The sequence below is a fragment of the Marmota flaviventris genome, chromosome 3 (genome assembly GCF_047511675.1).
Source record: "Marmota flaviventris isolate mMarFla1 chromosome 3, mMarFla1.hap1, whole genome shotgun sequence".
Classification (NCBI taxonomy): domain Eukaryota; kingdom Metazoa; phylum Chordata; class Mammalia; order Rodentia; family Sciuridae; genus Marmota; species Marmota flaviventris.
Window position 1 is genome coordinate 68,237,917 of NC_092500.1, and position 14,778 is coordinate 68,252,694.

Genomic DNA, 14,778 nt, shown 5'->3' on the forward strand with positions numbered 1-14,778 from the left:
CAGAAATAATAGTTGGAAGAAATATCTAATATTCTATAACAATATGACAACAGGTCCTTTTTTTAAATTCTTATTTTAGATAATTAGTATTGGACTTCCTTAATACAGTAGTTTTATCCCCAACCATGGTCTAGCCATAATATTGAACCCTGTCACCATTCTGAAATTTCCTAGGAATGAGGGAAATGTGTGGGGAGGACAATTAAATGACAAACACCCAGGAAGACAGAATTCATGGGGAAAAGCATTGAAGAGAAAAGACAGGTGGGCTGTGAGAAGGTTATGTTAAGCAGTGAGTCAAATGTTTGCTGTCTCATTGACCTTTTCCAATTTAAAAAAAATATATGTACAAGAAATTTATTCTTGTGAGGAGTTCAAATGAGTCACATGAAGCAAACATTTCTCTTGAACATCTGTTCAATCTCAGTCCCTTCTCCAAACTCAAGCTCGCTTATCAAAATGGTATGTGTTCTTCCAGGTCTTTTGCATGTATTTAAATGCATACTCAGGATGAAAAAGGATGGCTTGGATTTTGCCTTGCAAATTGTAGAAATATTACTTTTTCCTCCTAATTGGATAACCAATTGCCCTGACACCATTTATCGAATTTAAACCATATTCTCAAATCTGAACACTTTATTGTGTTCATTGTTCTCTTTGCCAGAGCTACTCTGTTTTTATTACCATTGTTTTATGATAGTTTTTAATACCTGGGTAGGCACGTGTTCTCTAGCGATTTTATTTTTCCCTTGTGGTGCTGGGGAACAAGGAGCCTTGCATATGCTAGGCAAGTGCTCTACCACTGAGCTATGCCTCCAGCCCTGACTTGTCTTTTAAAGAATGCCATGGGTTCTCTTCCTTGGTGCTACCTACAGTAGTGGCAGCCATTTCCTATTCAGCATCATGGTTGCCCTCAAACCTCTTGGGAAACCTTAAATCGTCAAAAAGAGAACCAAGGAGTGTCAGACCTGTGTGTCAGACCAATATGTGAACATTAAGCATAATTAGTGGAAACTCAGAGATATTGACAAAAGGGTATGAAGAAGATTCAAGGCCCAGATCTTTATGACAAACATTGGTTATGGGAGCAGCAAGAAGACAAAGCACATGCTGCCCAGTGGCTTCCAGAAGTTCCTGGTCCACAGTCAGGGAGCTAGAAGTGCTGCCAATGTGCAACGAACCTTACAGCTGAGACTGCTCACCATGCTTCCTTCAAGATCCTCAAACTCATCATGGAAAGAGCAGCCCAGCTGGCCATCAGAGTCACCAATGCCAATACCAGGCTGCACGGCAAAGAAAATGGATATATGGTTTCTGGGCACATTTTCTGTGCTTAAATAAAACCACAAAAACTGCCAAAAGACAGTCAGCCAGGCTTGCCCTATTCGTCTCTATTGCATATTAAAGCTATTGATCTTCTACCTGGCTATTCCATTAATTTTTTCATGATTTTTTACTTGATTTTCTAGGGTTTTGCAGGGTAAATAGCTTTATCCCTCTTTAATCCACTTACCTCATATTTATTTCTTTTTTCCTTATTGCATTGCTTAGAGTGTCAAATACAATGTTGACTTATTTAATAACATTGAGACAGATATGATGTCTTGCTTGTCTTCTAATTTCTATCTTAGTGAAATTAGTTCTGTTTTCAGAGTAAAATGTTTTCCTATTTTTCTTACTAGATATTCTTTAAGTTAAGGAAATTTCTTTCTTTTTCTGGTCTGATAGTTTTACATGCCTGTTGAACTTAACAATGTATTGGCATTTATCAGCTGACTAGTTTTTCTCCCTATGTACGCTTACATATATGGGCATATATATATGTATCTAAGTGTATGTCATGAATTGCATTTAAATGCTTTCTAATGTTTAATTACTTTTACATTAAAAAGTAATTAAAACTACTAAACCAGGACATATTTGACTATTTATGTTTGAAATGAGTTGTAAATAGATTTCCTTTCATATGAATTATTTGTTCTATATTAGCATTAGTACTTGCTGTATGTTAGCCTCATATGAGAAGAAAACTTTTCCTCTTGGCATGTGCTTGAAGCACGTGATTAAAGTGTATTGTCTGTTCCCTGAAGACATTTGTGCCTGGCATCTTTGGGGGGCATATTTTACTACCTTTTAATTTTTGTTGTGATTGATGAACTATACATGTTTTGAAAATGTCCTTGAGTTCATTTACAAGATTTATATTTTCTTAAAAAATTTTATTTAATTTACATTTTTTCTAATTTTTATATGCGTACAGGTTCTGCATCCCCCAGGTTTTGATATTGGCCATTCATTTCTGAATAATTTGAAAACTCTATTTTGATTTCCCTTTTGGGACATAAATTAGTTTCAAAGTATCTTTATTTTGTTTGTCTTAAACTACCTTATTGAGGTGTGACTGACATAAAAAAATCTGTACACAATGTATATGACTTGATAAGTTTGAAGGCAATTATATATCTGTAAAATCATCACCACAATCAATGTTGTAAACATATCCATCTGTTTTTATTTTTAACTGTCATTCTATTTTTGTGATCTGATTGTATTGCATTGTAGTCAGTAAATGTGACTTGCTTGGTTCCTGCTTGGGAAATTTGCTAATATTTTGTGCTTGTCACATTCTCTGAATTTCTGATTCAATAAGTTCTGAAACTGGAACAGAGAATCTGCCTTTTCAACAAGTGTCATTATTAGATTCTGATGCAAATAATCCAAGTAGCATGTATAAAAACAATGTTCCATGAAAGTTGTTAATGGAAGCTGTAGATTCTTTCCTGGAGGCTAGAAAAAAGGGAAAATCAGCTATGCATGCCGGGTTGAAAGACCCATAGCCAACGTGGACTCAAAATCTTGCTATACCTCTTACTCAGCTGTGTGATATTTACTTAGTCTTTCTGGATCTTGGTTTCAGCATTACAGGACATATGCAAGGCAACTGGTAAGAAAGGCACTTAAACAGTAACTTCTTCAAAGATCTCTAGTAGTTCCATCCAGCTAGGAAAGTTTGTTGGGAGCAACATATTAGGAAAGTGAAAGGATCGATATGAATTATTCAGGCAACAGTCTTCTCAGTTCCTTTGCTCTGCTACTTTTTAGCCAGAGGGAGAGATGCAAGCACTAAATGATGATGAATTAGCAAACTTACTATTTTTTGCATTTTCTGGGGTCTCATTAGATTAAATCTCCTTAGATTCCTTGGATGAGGGATCAGGATGATCAGTTATAGGTAGGTTCTTCTTCTAGAGAGGGAGTTCTTTGTTTGGCATAAGAGGAAATATAGAAATAGCATGACCTGTGCTTCTTCCAAACAGCAAGCTTACTTGGGAGAAAGATTCTAGCTGAGAAATCTAAAACTCAGAAATTTCAGGGCCCTTTGCCAATGAAGAAGTCTCTCTGGAGATCCTAGGACTGTTTCTATCTGCTTAGACTCCTGAAACCTGGAGACTAAGCAGACTTCAAGATTGGATTGTTCATCTGTCATAGTTTATCATCAGTGACCAGTGAGAAACAGCCTCTTTCCCCCCTGATGTTGAGAGCTCATTATACGGACTACTATCTATCTGCATGTGTGTTCACGTATATATGTATGTATATACCCACAGAGAATTCTATAAATAAGCAACTGATTTGCAGCAGAACTCATTGCATCTTTGCCGTGGACTTCTGATCAACACAGCCAGTGTTCTCACCAGCATGTGCCAAAGCTTATGGACAAGGTCATTCTGTGCTCATTCTGTGATGAAAGCTGTCCCTGCCTCTGTGCCACCCCAGAGGTGAGTACTCTCTCGTCCCCTGTGTTCAGATCATACCAGGACTCTGCACATAGTGGCCATGGGGGAGATATCACAGGTCTTGACTCTAAACTGCTTATCCTCACTTGCTCTGTTTCTCCTTCTGTAGACATCTAGCTCTGTCTTTCTTGTCCCCACTCTCTGGTTAGTCGCTTCTTTCTCTGTATCTCTCTCTCTGTAGGATCTCTCATTGCACCCAGCAGTCCTCCTGGCTGTAGCTGAGGGGTAGATGGCTTGCATGTGACTGAAAGAATCAGTCTGGTTTTGAAGTGATCTGAAAAGAAAGTGTTCTCAGAGCCACCTGACTGAGGTGAGAGAATTCCAAACTCCTGGGTTGGGAGGTCGATTCCTCATCATCCAAGGACATGTGCCATTATGCTCATGTGGTTCTCTCAGGTCCTCTTTCCCTGTTCTAGTTTTTCCCTATCTTTTGTTCTAGCTCTCTGTCTGCCTCCCCACGTTCCTCATCTCCCTTTCTCTACGTTTTATCATTTTCCATACTCTTTCAGCAGGAATGACACAAAGGCTGTCCCAGAAGCCAGGTAATAATTTGCTTTTAATAATTTATTGTTAAGTAGCCTTGATGCAAGAAGTTTTGAGGATGCTAAAAACCTTAATCAGAGTCCTGCTTCCCCTTTAGCTACTTGACAAGTCAGGCCCCTTGCTCTGTCCTGAAGTCCCATTACACACCCTAAAGTTGTGTTAAAAGAACCTTTTTAAACTGCCAACCTCCTCACAGATTGCTTGCAGGGAACACATGAGGGAATATAAAACTTCGGAGAGTCACAGAAATATCAGAGATTATTGCAGTTGTTACATTTTTCATCATCTATTTTTGCCTCCTCTCAAACCTTACTCTTTCACTGTTTCCCTGTTGAACTTCCTCTTGTGTTTTCTGCTTATCTGTTTTATCTGCCTCACAATTTATTCCTCTTCTTCTTTTCCATTTCTGCTCTTCTCTCAATTCATCTGCCTATAGGAACAGTTTCCCTGTTCATCTTTGCATGTTTATTTTCTACTCCTTTTAGAAAAGATGGCAGAAGTGCCTTAAAGAAGTTTGTGAATATATTACAAAATGAAATAAAGAACATGAAGACCCAGGCCTCCCCCCACTTTCTTTAAGATCTAGAGAATAAATAGAATTAAAAAGAACTAGAATGAGGCATTGTGGATAAGATGGGAATTTAATTTGCTATACAAAACAATTTTCTGGTCTGGAAAAGTGATCTTTTTAGAACTGTAGTTTCAATATATTATTATATTGTGTGCATTGATGAATATGTAATGATGAATACCGCCATTACACACAACTGTGATGCACTAGTAAAAAAAAATGGAAAAAGAAGAAAATAAAGCCATAGTTTCTGCCTAGTGGTCTTTTAAAATATCAGTCTGTGGCAGTGGAATATTGGTCAAGACCTTTATACATCTCCCCAACATATGAGGTGCAAGGAAGAAAAGAAAGGAGGTTAACAGTAAAGAAAAAGGTAATGGGGATGTACTAAGAAATTACTGTTCATCACCCACATTGTGTATTATTTCATTATTAGTTCATGTTTATACCAATCCAAAAGTGAAAAAGATTATACCAAAGTGCTATTAGCAAGTGGTAAAACCAAGATGGAAGCACACTTGGACATCCCTAATCTGAAAATCCTTAAATCCAAAATGTTTCAAAATCCATAACTTTTTGAGGGTCAATATAATGCCACAAATGAAAAACTCCACACCAGACGTGGTGTGACCAGTTGCAGGTATGCATCACACAGTTTATTCCCTGAGGGAAAGAAGACCCTTCAGTCTTAATATACCTTTTTCACACATATCCATATGGGTAACCAAGAGAGTGACACCTCTGCTTTCTGATGCTTCGATGTACACAAACTTTGTTTCATGCACAAAATCATTTAAAATAGTGTATAAAATCATTTTCAGGTTATGTTTATAAGTTATATAAAAAATACAAATGAATTTCATGTTTAGATTTGGGTTCCCACCTCCAGATATCACATTTTTATTGATGTTTTTATTTATATGACAGAGGAATGCATTACAATTCTTATTACACATACAGAGCAAAATTTTTCATCTCTCTGGTTGTATACCAAGTATATTCATACCAATATGTGTCTTCATACATGACTTTGGATAATAATGTCCATCACATTCCATCATCATTTCTAACCCCATGCGCCACCTTCCCTTCCCACCTTTCTGTCTTATCTAGAGTTCGTCTTCTCATGCTCCCTCTCCGTACCCCACTATGAATCAGCCTCCTTATAACAGAGAAAATATCCGGCATTTGTTTTTTTGGTGGGAGGATTGGCTAACCTCATTTAGCATTATATTCTCCAACTCCATTCATTTACCCGAAATGCCATTATTTTATTCTATTTTATTGCTGAGTAATATTCCATTGTATATATATGACACATTTTTTTATTCATTCATGTACTGAAGGGCATCTAGGTTGGTTCCACAGTTTAGCTATTGTGAATTGTGCTGCTATAAACATTGATGTGGCTGTGTCCCTGTAGTAAGCTGTTTTTAAGTTCTTTGGATATAGACCAAAGAGAGGGATAGCTGGGAAGATATCACATTTTATGTATATATAAATAATCAAAAATATGAAAAAATATGTAATCCAACTACTTCTGGTCTCAAGCATTTCAGATATCTAATTCCAAACCCAGAAATCTTTGTACACATCTGCCATATGTGTGTGGGTTTCATAGGTAGATAGACTCAACATCTATTTGAGTTGAGTCTCAAAATGTATATACTTTAGTTTCAAATACTATGTCATTGACCAGTTAACCCCTTAGTTCTAAGACTTTCAGATATGATTATCTCTTATTATTTATTTGGGTACTGGGGATTGAACTCAGGGGCACTTGACAACTGAGCCATATCCCTGGCCCTATTTTGCATTTTATTTAGAGGCAGGGTCTCACTGAGTTGCTTAGTGCCTTACAGTTGCTGAGTCTGGCTATGAACTCAGGATCCTCCCGCCTCAGCCTCCAGAGCCTCTGGGATTACAGGCATGTGCCACTGCACCGGGCATAGATTCTCTCTTCTTTTTATCTTTGTGTTTCTGATTATTTTTACAATCTATATAATTTCTCAAGACAACATAAATAACACTATAGTTCACATTAACCATGGTCTTGCTGAGACTGCTGAGAAAAGCCAATCTATCATGAATGATAGTCCTTCTGTATAATTTCCTACAAATATAATTTGGACAAATAATCAAAACCTTAATATTCAGGGGTTAATTTTATGTGTGGATTAACTGGTCACTTTTTTCAGCTTAGGTTTTCTCTCTACCTCTTAGGATGTAAAATTTTTCAGGGTGGGAGCTTTCTTTTTTTAAATTTTTTTTTAGTTGTAGATGGATTCAATGACTTTATTTATTTATTTTAATGTGGTGCTAAGGATCAAATCCAGTGCCTCATACATGCTAGGTGAGCACTCTACCACTGAACCACAACCCCAGCCCTGGGAGCTTTCATTTTTAATTGTTAATTTTTCCAAATTATTTAAAACATTTCTAGGAGTGGTCATTGTCAAGAGAACAATTCTATCCTCTGATTTGCTTGATTTTTTACTTTATATATAATTTAGACTGGACTCTGATGGGAAGATGATGGAAACTATCAAGTATTTTAAAGGAAAGGATAAGGAGATATAAGATTCATCAAGCACAAGGAAACTAGATTGAAACAAAGATCCAAAGTAAGCTCATCTGTGCTGTCTCCCACTCATATGGATGCTAGAGAAGTTTTCCTGTGAGCCTAGCTTGGACTTTTCTCTTGTATGTAGTATTAAAAATCTGGCAAGCCACGCAAGAGTCCTCATGTCAGTCAGATTATCATTAGATGCAAAGTGTACTGCGGGGCTCCTCAATTGCCAAGATGCAAAGAATTTGTAGAGGACGCAACTACAAGAGGGCAGAATCTAGAATGATTGGAAAAAAGGGAAAGCAACCACATTTACCTTGAAAAAGGAAGAGCAGATAACGTAGTAGAAACATAACAATGATGTTAAAGATAACGTAATAGAAAATATTATAATTTAACAAATTTTAAATGTGTCTACTACCTAGTAAACAAAAGGTTAAATATAAATCTCAGCCTTTGCTGAAGCCTTGACAAAATAAATAGTACCAGAAGAGTAGGAGTTGAGACCTAACCAGGCATTTGATAGCAGTATCCCTTTAAAGTCCACCGACAATCTCAAAAGCTACTTAAATATTACTTCCATCAGGGAGAAAAAGTATCCTGAAAGGATAAAGGGAGAAAGCTAAGTATCCTGAAACCAATCTTCCTGTGAACCTATTTAATTTTCACCATAATAGTTTCAACTAGAATTCACATTTATTAAATTGATAACATCTTGTACATAATTAGATTATTTCAGCTCTTTTAGAGTTTTCCGTTTTTTCATATAATTAGGGAATCTCTCTCTCTTAATTTTAATATTTAAAGAGATCATTTCAGAATATGAATATCTGAAATTTGTCTACCTAAAAGTATTAAATTTGATGTACTTTGGATAATTATACCATGATTTTAACCCTTTTGAATCTTTAAACATAAAATTCTTTGCCACATTAAAATGTGTATTAAATATACAAGAATAAAGAATGCTGAGTTTTTAAAAATAGAGATGAGCATTAAAAATTAATTGTTCAGGGCTGGGGTTGTAGTTCAGTGGTAGAGCACTTGCCTAGCATACGTGAGGCACTGGGTTCAATCCACAGCACCACATAAATATAAATAAACAAAATAAAGGTATTGTGTCCATCTACAACTAAAAATTTAAAAATTGAATTGTTCATAACTCTCCCATCTATAAACAGCCTCTTTTAATATTTTGGTGACCTTGTTTCCAATTTTTCACCAATGCAAAGAAAATTTCTTTTCAATTAATATAGTCTTGAATATACTAAATATACTGGTATGTATTTTGCTTTTGGTTTCACCTTAAATGATATTTTAGCATCATTACTTAGACTTCAAAAACATAATTTAAATGTCTACATGGTATTTTCCTAACTTCATTCTCTATGAAAGCTACCCATTCCTTTATTATAGCTCCTAAGTTTTTGCTATTACAAATAATTCAATAGTGGGCAATTTTGCACATAAAGTTTTTTCTTAATTAGCTTCTTAGAATAAGTTTTTTAAATGATGAATCTAATCTTAGCAAACTTCTATAGCACCACTATATGCCCGGCACTGTTCCAAAAACTTAATCAGTATCAATCACTTAATCATCTTAATAATCCAACAATGTAGGTAGTGTTCTTAGTTCTCATTTTAGAGATAAGGAAGCCAAGACGTGGTAACTTAAATCACAGTTGGTAAATGGAGTAGCCAGGATTTGAATCCAGATCCTTGGGCTTCTGGATTATAAAGGGATTCTGCATTAAAGGGAATAGACATTTTAAAAACTTTTAGTATATATTGCCAAACTGCTTTGCATCCAATAATGGAGCACCACTAATTTTATAATTGTCATGTTTTTTAACTTTATGGATCAGAAATGGTGTCTAATTATTTAAAAACTATTATTTGATTACTAATGACTTTGGATGCTTTTGGATGGTGTTTCCTCTTTTTCAAATTGAATTCTTGTCGTTTTGTCTCTTAAGATCTTGTTTTGGGGGCTGGGGTTGTTGCTCAGTGGTAGAGCGCTTGCCTAGCATGTGTGAGGCACTGGGTTCAATCCTCAGCAATACATAAAAATAAATAAATAAAATAAAGGCATTGTGTCCATCTACAACTAAAAAAAATATTTTTTAAAAAAGATCTTGTTTAGGTTGAACTGTTTACATAAAAGTTTAATACATTGTTACCTCTTGTATTTGCATATTTTTCTACTCAATTACTTGTCAAAAATAAGTGAGGTGACTTTTTTAATGCACAGAAAAACAGGCAGTCTCCCGTCTACTCTTTGCCATCGAACCATTTTGAAATGAAAAAAGATCCAATACACTGGGGTCTAACCTATTTTTGCAGAACACAAAAAAAAATATCTTTCATCACTCCTTGGTCAGCCATTTTGATACTTTCAAATTCCTCATTAAAATTAATGAAGTAGGGCTGAGGATGACGTTCAGTGGTAGAGCTCATGCCTATTGTGCTTGAGGCCCTAGGTTTGATCCCCAACACCGAAAAAAGGAAAAATAAATCAATGAAATATTCCTTTGTCTATTCTAATACTCCTACTGCATCTGCCCTCATTTCCTACTGTTCAGTCTCCTGAGAGATGGAGAACAGTTGGTTACAATATTTCAGTAGGAATACTTCCCAAGATGCTTTTTCTTAACCTCCTAAATCTCTCATCAATATTCTTTTAATTTAGTTGTCCCCCTGCCCATAACATAATGCTTTGTTTCAGGGATAATTTTTTTGTTAAAATACAAAATTACATACTTATTTAGTTGTTCTTATTATAATTTCCTTCAAGTCGCCAATTTCTTTTTTACTTGTTTTTCTTCTCTTATTTGTTTCTTTTATCATTTCTGGAAACTTTTATAAGGAGATAAGAACTGCCAATCATGATAAAAAGAGCTCATGAGTATATAGCCTGGGGAAAAAGACTAAAATGAGTAGTGACTGTCTTCAAGTCTCAAAGCCTCACCACCACCATGATAAATCCTTATTTACCATGGATTGAATTAAATTAATGAGGAATATAACCATAGTAAAGTATGAATTCCAAGATATATGTGTGTGTTCTCAACCAAATGGGACATTAATTAACATTATAACCTATCTTAGAAGGTGGTGGTATCTGTACCCTCGACACTTTGGAACAGCATTCTAAGGACTTACAAAGCCTTTCATTTACTAGGTATATGATCTTGGAAAAGTTACTTTAGCTTTCTGAGTCTGCATAGAGATAGGATCGGTTTCATAAGATTATTATGAGTTAGAGAGGATAATACATACTTTGTACACTACGTGGTAAATAGCGTTTTTCTGAGTAGACATTTATTTACCTGGAATGGTTTAAGAGATTTCATGTGAGGGCCTATTTGTGTCAACAGGCCACCTTCTTTTCCAGAGAGGATCCCAATATCAGATGCCCTCCTTGGCCTAGCTCCATAAGATCATTTCTCTTACCTGTTGCAGTGATTCTGTGCAGATCATTTCCTGTCATAGCAACAGAATGAGGTAAGATGTGATTTCTTGCTCCATTTTGTGCATAAACTATAACATGTAACCAATGCTCAGTTGAGAGATTTAGAGTATTTCTAAGTCAAAAATGAATAGTGGGATCAGAACTGTTGCCTGTTATTTCTTCCTACTAGGAGAAGTTTAGGCAGAAAATCTGGCCTCCAAATTGACAAGCAGACACATGAAAAGGGGAAATGCATTCTACCCTCAGAAATATCATTTGCATATAATAATTCTGCCCATTCATTTTTATTTCACCAGTTATACTAGCTTTTAAGAACCAATTGTTAAATTTTCAGGAATTTTGAAAACTAGTTGTTAAACAGCTATTATTAAAGTTAAACAGTTATTATAGTTAAAAGTTATTATAGTTAAACAGCTATTATTAACAAATTATATAAATTTACAATTAAATAATTTTTACTTAAAAGCAAAAGTAATGGACACTCAAAACTCATCATTTTCTAATTTTGTCACTGCATTTTACGATTATCTATACTTTCATCTAATGTACCTGTATGGTAAGAAAACCATATAATAATGGTGTCCCAGCTAATGGTGTCATATTAGTAGCATGAAAGAGGCCATGGATGGAGTATTTACACCATGAAAATTGGCCTATGCAACAAACAAGTTGTCACTCCTTGAGTCATCTGTAAGTACTTACCAGCACACCACTCATTTAATTTATTTTGTCTAGATACTTTGGCTAGTATTTGTAGGGCATCCCAAAGCCTGAAGCAGCGTGAAGATATAGCTGACAATGAAACTTCTGGAACCAAACTCCTCAGGTTTGAATTTGAACTTCATTACTTACTATATGACCTTGGCAAGTTATAACCCTTTCCATGCATTTGTAAAAAAGAATTAAAAAAAAAAAACAACTACCTACCACAGAGGATTGTTATGAAGCTTAAGAAAGTTATTACATACATATAGAACAAACATTTAACACATAGTATATTTATTTTGATCTAGAGAAATGTTTTCATTATGATTCAGAAGCATCTTTCTACTCCTGTCTAAGAGTTTTTAAAAATCAGATATTAATTTTTAATTAATTAATTTTTAATCAGGTATTTTTACCAAGTGCCTTTTTCACTGCTACATAATTAATTAGAATTCTTTATTTTTGATATATTAATATGGTGAGTTATATTAGTATATTTATATTTATAATTATATTAGTATAATTCCTATTACTAGAAGAACTTTAAATCCCTGCAATGAATTTTTACTTGGTCATGACACACTATTCTTTGAAGGTATTCCTGAATTATATTTGCTAATAATTTATTTTGTCTGCTTCACCATTATTAATTATCTTGGTTATAATTTTTTGTGTTTGTAAATCAGGTTTTGATTTAAATAGTTTGATAATTTTGTGAAAGTAATCAAATAGCTTTTATTTTTTCTGTTCTTACAAAGAGTTTCATTAGCCTTGGAAAAGGTCTGATTGCTACAAGATTAGAAAGAACTTATCTATGGAAAAACCAAAGTCTGGAACTATTTTGGAGCATAGATCTTTGTCATATTTCTTTTTTTTTTTTAACCATACATGTCATATTTCTTTGTTTTAATAGTTCTCAGGTTTGGCTATGCATTAGAATGACCTGGAGAATTTTTTAAAATACTATATATACCCCTGTGAGCTGATGGATGTTATTAGCTCAATTTAATCATTCCACGATGTAAAGATATATCCAAACATCACATTGTAATCCATAAAATATGCAATTATTATTTTCCAATTAAATTTTTAAATGCTAATGACTTTGTCCCTTCCAATACTTTTGTTTTAATGGTCTGGTATGTAGCCTGGGAACATGCATATTTTAAAACTGTCCAAGGGACTATAATGTGAAGCTGAGATTCAGAAACACAGCATTGCATTAATTTCACTCAGCATATTAGTTTAATTATGTCTCTAGCTTTTCTTTGATAAATTTCAATGATTTATATTAACCTAGAAAATTATCTATCTCCTCCATGCTTTAAACTGATTATCATAGAATTTTGCAAAGCATTGTTGCATAATTATTTTCATTTTCTTTGTGGCTATAATTATTTCTCCTTTTTAAATATATGTATTTTTGCTTTCTTCCCTTCACCTTTTTTTATTGTTATTAAATAGAAGTTTATAATACTGGCCCTTTCAAAAGGTCAGTTCCTGAGTTTATTTATCAATCCTAGACTTTTCTTATTCAATAATTATTGTTTGATCTTTAAAAATTTTCCTCTTCTGTTCTCCCTAAGGTTAATTTTGTTTGTATGTTTCTCTTCAACAATTTCATTTTGGTTTATTTCATTTAACTTCATTTATCATCATTCCATTTTGCTAAGTAAAAAAATTATTTCAGGCTATTTAATTTTCCTCTAATAAATATGTTGGTATAGCATTTTTTAAAAATATATAGTACTTTCAGTTGTTATTTTAGGTAGCCTTAGCTGTTTTAATTTCCTGTTTGATCTAAGACTTGCTCTCAGAGGGCTTTTTGTTTTTTCAGTTTTGCTTGGGATTATTTTCTTTCTTTCTTTCTTTCTCTCTCTTTCTTCCTCTCTTTCTTTCTTTCTTCCTCTCTTTCTTTCTTTCTTTTAAAGATGAACAACCCAATTTAAAGAACTCAAGTAGACATTTTTTAAGATTTATTTTTTAGTTTTAGGTGGACACAATATATTTATTTTATTTTTCTGTGGTGCTGAGGATCGAACTCAGTGTCTCACACATGCTAGGCGAGCGCTCTCCCACTGAGCCACAACCCCAGATCTGGGATTATTTTCCTAATCATGTCTAATTTTATTGTCACAGAATCATTTCTGAATTAGTTGTACAAACCTTCCAAACTATCTCTTTGATATGACTTAATTGAACAAGCTTACCACCAAGCACCTAAAATAGGAAAAGCAACATATGTTGAGTTCAATAAACATAAAAAGAAGTGATAATAGCTGTCTTTCTGTCCCATATTTATCTCCCAGTTTGAACCTTCTTGTTGGGAAGGAAGTAATTGAGAGTCAGTGAAACACCTAAAAAACAGATTCTTTCCCGTCAAGTACAGAATCCCAGGTGTGTGCCCAGGACTGATGCCTTTCTCATAGCTTGCCTTTCATGTTCATGCCTATCAGAAGCAGAGTTCATTGCAATAGGCAAGAGTCGTTCTGTGAAAAGTCAAAGAGCCAATATTTTTAGGGTTTGGGTGCTCTGTTACTAATATTTCATGACACATACCTGTAATAAAAAATATTTATTTTTTATCTGAAACTCAAATTTAACTGGGCATCTTGTAGCATATATTTTTTTATTTGCTACATCTGGCAGACCTACTTGCAGACCATATGGCCTCTGTGGCAACTACTTAGCTTTGTCATGAGAAAACAACCATAGACAATACATCAACAAATGTATGTAGCTGTGTTCCCATTAAACTTTATTTTTAAAAATAGGCAGTGGGTTATGTTTGGCTTGAAAGCCATAGTTTGCCCACCCTTGCATTAGACTAGTGGTTTTCAGCTGGGCGTGGTTGCCCATACCTCTAATCCTAGCAACTCGGGAGGCTAAGGCAGGAGGATCACAAAATCAAGGCCAGTCTTGGCGACTTAGTGAGACCCTATCTCAAAATAAAATATGAAAAAGAGTGATTCAGTTCAGCCCTTGGGTTTAATCCCCAGGATTTAAACAAACAAAAAAAGATCAATGGTTTTAAATATTTACCATGCATCAGAATCACATGGATGGCTTGTTAAAATGCTGATTGATGTGTTCCATCCCCAGAGTTTATAATTCAGTAGAT

General features: G+C 34.6%; 1 pseudogene; it reads left to right on the forward strand.

Annotated features, from left to right (window-relative positions):
* Nucleotides 1-903: 903 nt before the first annotated feature.
* Nucleotides 904-1,337, forward strand: LOC114103882 (large ribosomal subunit protein eL32-like; annotated as a pseudogene).
* Nucleotides 1,338-14,778: the final 13,441 nt, after the last annotated feature.